Source organism: Lipotes vexillifer, unplaced genomic scaffold (assembly GCF_000442215.2).
Source record: "Lipotes vexillifer unplaced genomic scaffold, Lipotes_vexillifer_v1.1 scaffold1115, whole genome shotgun sequence".
Taxonomy (NCBI): Eukaryota; Metazoa; Chordata; class Mammalia; order Artiodactyla; family Lipotidae; genus Lipotes; species Lipotes vexillifer.
In genome coordinates this window covers 1,062,892-1,071,896 of record NW_006792080.1, presented here as the reverse complement: position 1 = coordinate 1,071,896, position 9,005 = coordinate 1,062,892, and the positions used below count along the sequence as shown (strand labels likewise).

General features: G+C 51.2%; 1 protein-coding gene and 1 pseudogene across 1 annotated transcript in view; one reads left to right on the top strand and one right to left on the bottom strand.

Annotated features, from left to right (window-relative positions):
- PODXL2 (podocalyxin like 2) overlaps window positions 1-9,005 on the bottom strand; it is a 34,182-nt gene that overhangs the window by 17,076 nt on the left and 8,101 nt on the right. The window lies entirely within an intron of this gene.
- LOC103091143 (60S ribosomal protein L29 pseudogene) lies at window positions 7,870-8,310 on the top strand (annotated as a pseudogene).

The window sequence follows — 9,005 nt, the reverse complement described above, 5'->3', positions numbered from 1 at the left end:
GGGACTGGAGGGAGGGGGAGGGGACTGGAGGGAGGGGGAGGGGACTGGAGGGGGGGAGGACTAGAGGGAGGTCGTGGAGAAAATGCACCAGAAATTGCAGGATGAAGGGAGGGAATGGGTCTCCTCCCCAGGCGAGGTGGCCCCTGCCAGCGCTCCCGTCTCCGGGAGCAGCATCAAGCATGGCCTGATGCCCCAAATCCTGGACACCGGACCAGACACTTGTCCACTGACAGCCCCGTGGACATGGAGACAGTGCTCCATTCTGCTAGGAGCCCAGGCTTTGCCCTCCTTTTCCACCTGCTTCAGGCGTTGGAGTAGGGTTCCACAAACCCCAATAGCCTGTCAGGGACAAACACACCACATATCTGGACACAGGTATGAGCAAGCAGAGATGCCCAGGAGACACGTTCGAGACAGCCTGAAAGCAAGTCAAAGCCTGTCCCTGTGCCCCGGGGGGCGGTCACAGCGGGGGCAATGGAGAGACAGTAAGGGTCCCTCACAGAGCAGGTCCCCCAGGCGGAGGCTCCAGCTTGGCCTCAAAGGGTGGAGGGTCAAGGAGTGGCCACGCTGCCCGGGGCTCAGCCAGCCAGGTGCCCTCACTATCCCTGAGATACCAGAGGCCCACCTGGGACCTCGTCTAACGTCCCCGCCCCCATCAGCTCCCCTGCCTGAAACACCGGCTGACAGTGCGGGGAGCAGCAGCACCCCCAAGGGGCTCCGCTGGAAACGACATCTTCCCCAGAGCCCTGGGGAACATCAGGCCTGCGCATTCCAGAGTGGGGCCCTGTGACATCAGCAGGCCCACAGCCCTGCTTTCACAGATGCAGAGCAAAGCTCAGAGAAGGGATGACACTTGCTCTGCGTGGTGAGGCCCAGACCTGTTGTGGCCGTAAAGCTGCCAACCTCAGGTTCTCGTGCGGTCGAAGCCAGTCTCTCAAGACACGTTCCCGGTCAGCCAGGCAGCGCCAGAGCTAGCTTCAGCTGACGCAGCAGCATCATCCCCTCGGTCCCGATCCTCTGAAGCTGGGCTTCGGTCACCAGCCTGGGCGACATGTAAGAGTCAGGGCCAAGCTTCAGAGTTCTGCAAGTGGGGCTGGAATTCTGGGTGACCGGCCCGGGGGCTCCGCACAGCCACCACTCTGGAACGTGAGGCTAAAATGAATGACATAAGGGATGCACAACCCTGGGCCCACAGAGGTACTCTTTCCTCCCCTGAAAGTCACCTGCAGGTTCCGCATCCCAGAGCTCAGCACACAGCCAGGCACACGGGTGTGTGCTGAGGTGTAGTTGTAGCGGGACCTCGAGGAGTCCAGGGTCCTGACAGCAGAAGGACCTGGGAGGTTCCCTGATGGGCCTTGGCCCTTGGCCGAGGCATGATGGCATTGCTGTAAGTTACTTTAACGGTAACTCGATAGAGAGAATTTCTCATTTATCTTTATCACAACACAGATAAAACTGTACAGACTGTAAATGGCAGAACTGTGTATGCATGAGGGCAAGTTACTCGGGAGAGGTCTTTAGACACGAAGTCTAGAAAACGGGCTGCGATCTTCCTCAGGAACATGTCTTGGCCTCCTCAGGGAGACATGTCTGTGTCATTTTTTTTCTCCCCAATTTCCTTAAACTCAACTGGGATGGCTCGCTTACAACTTAAGCCCATTTCTGTTTTACCTGCTAAATGAGGAGAACCTGGGAAGCATCTTCCTCGGGGGAAAAAACCCTACAATATTCTCTTAGTTGCCCCAGTTTAGCCTTCTTTTCCTGGGGCTACATAACCGTACTTATTCCTTATTCTCAACCCTTCCCCTTGTCATTTATCTCCTCTTGTCAAAATTCTGGATTCGCCAGTTTTAAGGGTGGTCATGAAATCAAAAGAGTAGGCATGCAGTAAATGTTTGGTGACGGGACTGTTAAACACTGAACACGACTGACTAACTGGAGGCTAACAGATCAGAGGGTAAAGGAAGATCTCTTAACTCACCCAGCAACGGCACTTAAGCTGCATCTAGGCCTTTTTGTTTTTCTCTTAATCTCACTACAGCGCTGGCTTTTGTTCCCTGAATAGATCATGTCGCATTTTTTTCCTCCTAATATTTCACCCAAGTTTTGTAGGTCTTTTCCCCTTTTTATCAAGGTTGCACTGGACGTTATTTCCGCCTTCCAGGGTGGCCATCCTCTCATGTGACCTTCGGCCTCAGCTGAAACGGTAATGAACTGATTCCTCTCTTTAAGACAAGGAATTAAAACAGGCATCAGGGCCACTGGCCTTGAAAGATCACTTTAAACATCCCTTTAGGTTAATGTCAAATCACTGAGAACTGTCCACTGAGTGCAACACGCAAGCCAGTTATTCAACTGAGTGTTAATATTTACAAAAACATTCACAAAATTCACAATAGATTTGTATAAAACAGAGGTGCAAGGGAAGCTTTCAGTAAATTAAACATGACTTTTTAATGGTCAACCTCAGCAGTCATCCAAGAAATGTAAATTAAACCAGATGATAAACCTTTTGGACTACCAACCTGACAACATAGGAGTGCATTTAAGGACCATACTCGGTACCGGGTGAGCGCGGGAACAGGCACTCCACCTGCTGCTGATGGGAACAGAAATCGAGCCACAGTCTGGAGGGGAAAGCATGAACAAAAAGCTGTGAAGACAAACATCCTGATCCTATCACTTGTCTTCTAGAAACGCACTCTAAGGAAACAATTAAGGAAGCTCATGACGATTCAGGGTCAAGGGATTCTCGTCAGGGCACAGCTCATGGGACAATCTGCTTTCACATGGCAGGGGGCAGCCCGTCCACACTTGGGATGCCAATTCAGCCTCAAAGCTGAGGCTGGAGAACTGTGTTTGCTGCCTGGGAAAGATGTGCGTAAGCGAAACCGCAAGCTCTGTGCCCTCGAATTCCATTTTTTCATAAAAGCATATTTTATCTGTTTTCTATATGGGTAGAAAGTCCAGTAAGAGACACACCAAAATGTCACTGTTCCCAAACTCTGGGTTGATAATGGAGTTATGAATTTTTTTTTTAACTTGTTGCATGTTTCTGATTTTCATACAATGATACTTACTACTAGCATAAATCAAAAATATGGGGCTTTTATCATTTCCTTCCTTTTTCTGGTGTCCAGGTGAAGTGCTACTGTCAGGAAACAGGCCTCAAGGGTGGGCAGTGACCCAGAAGGTCAAATCATTGCATAATAGATACGACCCAACAAGACCGCTGTACTGAAACCATTGCCACACCCCAGCAGACAGCTGCTTTGATGATCTGGTTTCCACAAATTCACTCCAGACGAACAGTAACTGAAGTACCATGAGGGAGGAGCTCACACAGAGAAGGAGCGGGTCCTGAAGCAGAGACCTCAGAGCAGAGAGCCACTCTGCCACCAATCACCCGCACAACCTCAAACCACCCGTGAGCCTCCCTAAGCCCGTTGCCTCCGCCATGAGACAGAGATACTCAGGCTGCTTTTAAGGCTGCATCAGGTCGCCATGAGGGAAAAAAGAACTGTATGTGACAATGACTGAGGAAACATAAGCACTTAGGAATGTCCCTACTCAAGGCCATCACTTCATCCCCCTTTCTGTTAATGGCACCTTGATTCTCCTCTGGGGGTCCCTCCTCCCCTCTTCTTGGTCCCGAAGTGTGGGGCCGTCGGGGCTCGGGATCCAGATTAGACCAGACCAACGAGCCTCCACCTGAGTCTTCCCCAGAAGTGCTGGGGCTGCCAAGTGACAGGAGGATGGCAGCAGAGTGATGGAGGGCCTCGCTCAGCTACCAGAGAGAAGGACCGCCTAAGAGTGAACTGACGAGGGGACGCAAAGCACGATGGGCTGAGGCAGCTTCTGATGCCATTTCAACACCTGGACCCCACCTGCCTGGGCTGGAAACCGATCCCTTACAAGCCAATACATACCCCTCTCTCACACAGGTCTGTAGGCCTGTTTGAGTTGGGTTTCTAGAACGTGCCAATCCCAAAGAGTTATCTCTTGTCCTGTAGAACGCTAATTAGCTTGCTCACTAGGAAGATGAAAGCTGCATGCAGAGAATGTTACTAAGGAGACTGGAAAGTGAAAGGGGTGAGGCGGCAGCAAGACAGTTTTGGGATGGAGAGGTAACCTGGGAAACTATTGCGAGTCACTAACAGTTTTCCATGAATTAACTGATCAGGCTTTAGGCTGGCTTGATTAGCTGGGAGAGTGGTGATTTACATTCCATTTCTTTTCCCTACTTTGTAGAGACCACTCTTCCTACCAGAAAGGTCAGAGAATCATAATATTTTAAAGCTGGAAAGGACTTCAATCTATCACTCCCATGGTCTCACTTTCAGATGAGGAGACTGAAGGCAAGATTAGAAAAGGGACCCACACAAGGTCACGGCCCTCATCACTGGCTAGGCAGCTGCTCTGCCGTCGGGCCCCCAAGGATCGCTGCTACAGGAGGAAAAGGCGCCAGCTCCAGTTCTTCCAGGCCCAACAAACCAGAAGGAGACGCAGAACAGAGCTCCAGTGACAATCAGAGGCACTGGTTTCTCTCTGACACACACCACCCATGTGCTCTCAGGGCAAGACCTGCTCGGGAGGCCCTGATCCCAGACTCAGCTCTGCCGCACACAAGCCGTGTGACCTTGGGCAAAGCTAACAAGCTTTCTTGGCCTCAGTTTCACCACGTGTGAAGCAAAGACAGTAACTGCTGCCTTGCTGACCCCACAGAGCGGCTGTGAAGTTCGGTGAGCTAAGCAAAGAGAAAACGCTATGAAAAAATGGTGGTAAGTCCTACACAAAACCTAAGACGTTACTGCTGGTCTCTAGTAAAACTGCTGAGCTGAGAGGCAACACGACACAAAGAGCCAAGGCTCTGGAGTCTGACAACTCGGGTTTGCACTCTGGTTCTTACGCTCACGGAGCTGTTACCCAAACCCCGTAAGCCTCAGTTTGCCCACTGGTCCAGTGGGAGTAACAATACAGACTCAACTGTTCCTCTGAAGATTGAAGGAGGGAACACGCTACAACACCTGACTTGCCGCCTGGCACAACTGGGCATTCAATTCCCGGGTCGGATGTCCTCGTTATTAAAGGACCTGCCCTGAGTCTGGACCGTCTGCAGCACGGCCCCCAGCCCTCACAGCCACTGCTGCACGGAGCGACCCCCGTCCCCAGGGGCCTGCTAGGTTAGCACTGAACTCTGGGCAGACTCCCCACCCTGGCAGGCCCTTAGCAGGCCTCTCTCTTTGTCCCCCCCGACCTGAGCAGCAAACGCCACGAGTGATGCCCTCCTTCCTCCCAGAGACCCCTGGCGGGAAGCCTCTGACTTCCCGAGTTGGGAGCAGAGGGTGGGGGGGAGCGGCACACACTGTCCCTTCCTGAACAAATCAGCCCCACAGCCCAAACGCTTTGCCTCTGTCGCGTCCTCAGAGCACAGGGTCGTGCGCTGTGAGAAGACAGAGGCAGGAACGAGCAGACTGACCTCAGGGCCATCGCCAGCACAGGGACGTCCCCAATGGGGGATGAATTAGGAACAGGTGTGCCTTCCAACCAGGCCAGGGCCTGGTGAGAGGTACACAGACTGGACTTCAGCCCCTGGGCCAGGGCACCACCAGCCCAGCCACCTGCAGCGGCCCCGTCACCTGGGGGAGCTGGAAGAGCCTCCCAGAGACCGCATCTCTCCAGATACGTGCTGAAGCAGGACACGGCCCAGCAGCCAGTCAGGGTGGAGAGGAACACGCTGAGCAGGTGGGACAGGGTATAAGGGCGTTGCGGGCTTGGAGGATGGGCCTGAGCCACTGTCAGTAAGAAGACACTGATTCTCAATGCAGTCCCATCGCGCACCAGCACCAGCAGTGACCTTGGGCAAAGCACTTAGCTTCCCTGTGCATCAGTCCCACGTCTGCCATGCAGGGCGGACAACAGGCTAATGAGACGATGCAGTCGCAGGAGGGGAGGAGATGGGGCCGGGGGTAAGGCTGGGCCAGACTGTCAAGGGCGTTTTCTGCAGCGCCAAGACGTTCGGCCTTTATTCCCTGGCCCCCTTTCTGCACACATCTCCTCGGGGTGTTGGAGAAGACTGAGCTGAGGAAAGGGCAGGACAGTGGACAAACAGAGCAGCAGGAAAGGAGCAAGGACGGAGCCCTCCCCGCGCCCCCCCCCCCAGGGCATGCACGTCCCCAACTATCAGGCGTGAACAGCAGACACAGGAAACACACCCGCGTGGAGCTGGCATGAAGACCTGGCCACACTCAGTGAGCCCCAGAGAAGCCACTGGGAGAAGAGAAACGACGTGAGAGAAAAAGAAGGTGGGGGCAGCGGGCAGATGAAACGGAGCCCATCCAGGCCCAGGGGCGTCCCACTGTGATCCGAGGACAGGTGGCGCACAGCTGCTCCCTCCAGACCGAGGCTCTCAAACGACGACGGCTTCTCTCACACTAAAATCCCGAGTCTGGACAAAGGTAAGACCCCAGTACACAGCACTGTCTAGCGTGAGGGGAAAGTGCACTTCTTTTCAACGAGGAGAGGACAGATTTATCAAGGAACGCTGCTGTAGCTACAGGCCTGCTACACAGGGAGATGAGTTCGATCCTCACCCTACACCACAGCGCAAACAGATGACAGCTGGCAGCAAGTTACAAGTAAAATTTAAGCTGAAAAAGAATACAAGAAATAAAGGAGCGTCTATCTCATGGAGGAAAAGGCTTTTCTAAACATAAAGAAAAACACATAAAAACATTCCAAAAGAAAGACTGTCAGAGCTAATAAAGATCCTCACTTATGTATGTCAAATATTACTATAATAAAAGTAATTACTAAACTGGAAAAAAATTTTCTATTTTTGTCAAAGAAAAGGTTAGTATCCTTTTTATAAGCAGATTTGTACAGTGATAAAAAATTAAAGCCTCAATAGAAAAAAAAGGAAAAGTAATAATACTAGCTAACATTTTCAGAGTACTTAACGATGTGTTAAGCACTTTAAACGTACTACTGCATTTAAACCTCACGACACTGTGATACTATTTCCTACAAGATAAAACTGAGGCTTAGGTTGTTACCTGCCAAAAATCACATAGCTATTGAATGGCAGTGCTGGAACTTTGGAATCTGCCCGACTCCAAAGCCTGCTCTTAATTGCCCTTGCTTCAAATAAAAAAAAAACGATAAATGGTCACAATGAATATAATATACTCTGTGTACGGGTTTCACTTACACATGCTTCAGTTAAAATTTACTAGTAATCAAAGGCCATTATAATCTTGCCTATCAAACTGACAAAAATCTCCAAGTGACAAAATTCTGTGACGGGAAGGGGTCAAAATCTGGCATTCATTTCCCCCTCTGACGGGTACGCAAACTGGAGCAACCTTTCTGTAGGTCACCTGGGAAACACGGAACAACAGCCTGTGAAAAGATTCCCATCCTCTGTGTCAGATACAGCGCACTCCCAAGCGCACTCCCCACCCTTCTCCACGCCATCCTCTGCCTGGGGACCGACCCAGTGAATCACATGAACCGGGACACATCCCTGCTTCCTGACTGGGCTCCTCCACAGAGGCAGGGGAAGGAGAGCAACGGGGACCCTGGCTGGAGATGGGAGGAGCCCGAGGCCGGGCATCTATCTTCCGCTTTCTTCCCCGTCGCCTCACTGCTTGTGTCAGGACCACTGCTCCCCACCCCTCTGTCCTCGCAGGCTCCAGTCATGTGTCCCTTTCTTTGTCCCTTGGGTGTGGGGCGCTGAGCGCTCCCCTGCTGGCAGCCCTGAACTCCTCTGGGTTTGCCATCCCCTGGTAAATCCACTGGTCTAAAAGTAAACCTCCTCGGTCTCTTCTGGCCCCAGGCGCTTCGGGATCCGCGGGCCCCGGTGCAAACATGGCCAAGCCCAAGAACCACACCACGCATAGCGAGTCCCCAAAATGCCACAGAAATGGCATCAAGAAACCCCAATCACAACAATACGAATCTCTTAAGGGGGTGAGCCCCAAGTTCCTGAGGAACACACACCTTGCCAAGAAGCACAACAAGAAGGGCCAGAAGAAGATGCAGGCCAACAACGCCAAGGCCATGAGTGCACTGCTGAGGACATCAAGGCTCTCGGAAAGCCCAAGGAGGTCAAGCCCAAGATCCCAAAGGGCCGCGCCCGCAAGCTCAGTCAACTTGCCTACGCTGCTCACCCCAAGCTGGGGAAACATGCTCGTGCCCACATCGCCAAAGTCCCAGGCCAAGGCTGCAGCGGCAGGTGCAGCTGCGGCTCCAGTTCCGGCTCCCAGGGGGGCCCAGGCCCCCACAAAGGCTACAGAGTGGAGGCCTTGATCTGCCAATGCGAGGACAGAAGGACTGGTGTGACCGCTGGGCTGCTGCCTGCACGCGGCTGGCGTCTTCCTGTGCTATCGGTACAAACAAACCTGAGGACGGTCTGTCAAGAACAAACAAAACACAAACCACAGCCTCCCTGGACCAGCTTAGCGTGACCGTGTCGTCTGTTTCTGGGTGGGATGCTCATCAATGCACCTTTAGACCTAGCAAGTTTACTCTAGAAATTTATCCTAAGGAACAATCAGAAAAGTGCAAAAATATATAGGGATACTTATAGCATCATTAAGACTGGAAACAAACTAAATATTCAATGACAGAGAACCATTTCATACTGAGCGTCATGATCTACATGAAGAAACACTATGCAGTCATTGAAAACCAAGTTATAAAACATAGTTAGTGATGTGAAAATAAATTTCAGAAATATTTTAAGTGGAAAAAATGATTCCAATCTGCATATAAGAGAGACTGGAGGGATATAACCCAAACTACTAGCACTAATCATCTTTCAGTTGTGACGTCATGGGTGGATTTTCTTCCTTGTGTTGTTTTTGTATTTGTCATATTTTCTAGTTTTCATGTATTATTTTTTAATTACAGAACATAAATCCAAAATACTATATATATATATATATATATATATATATATATATATATATATATATATATATATATATATATATATATATATA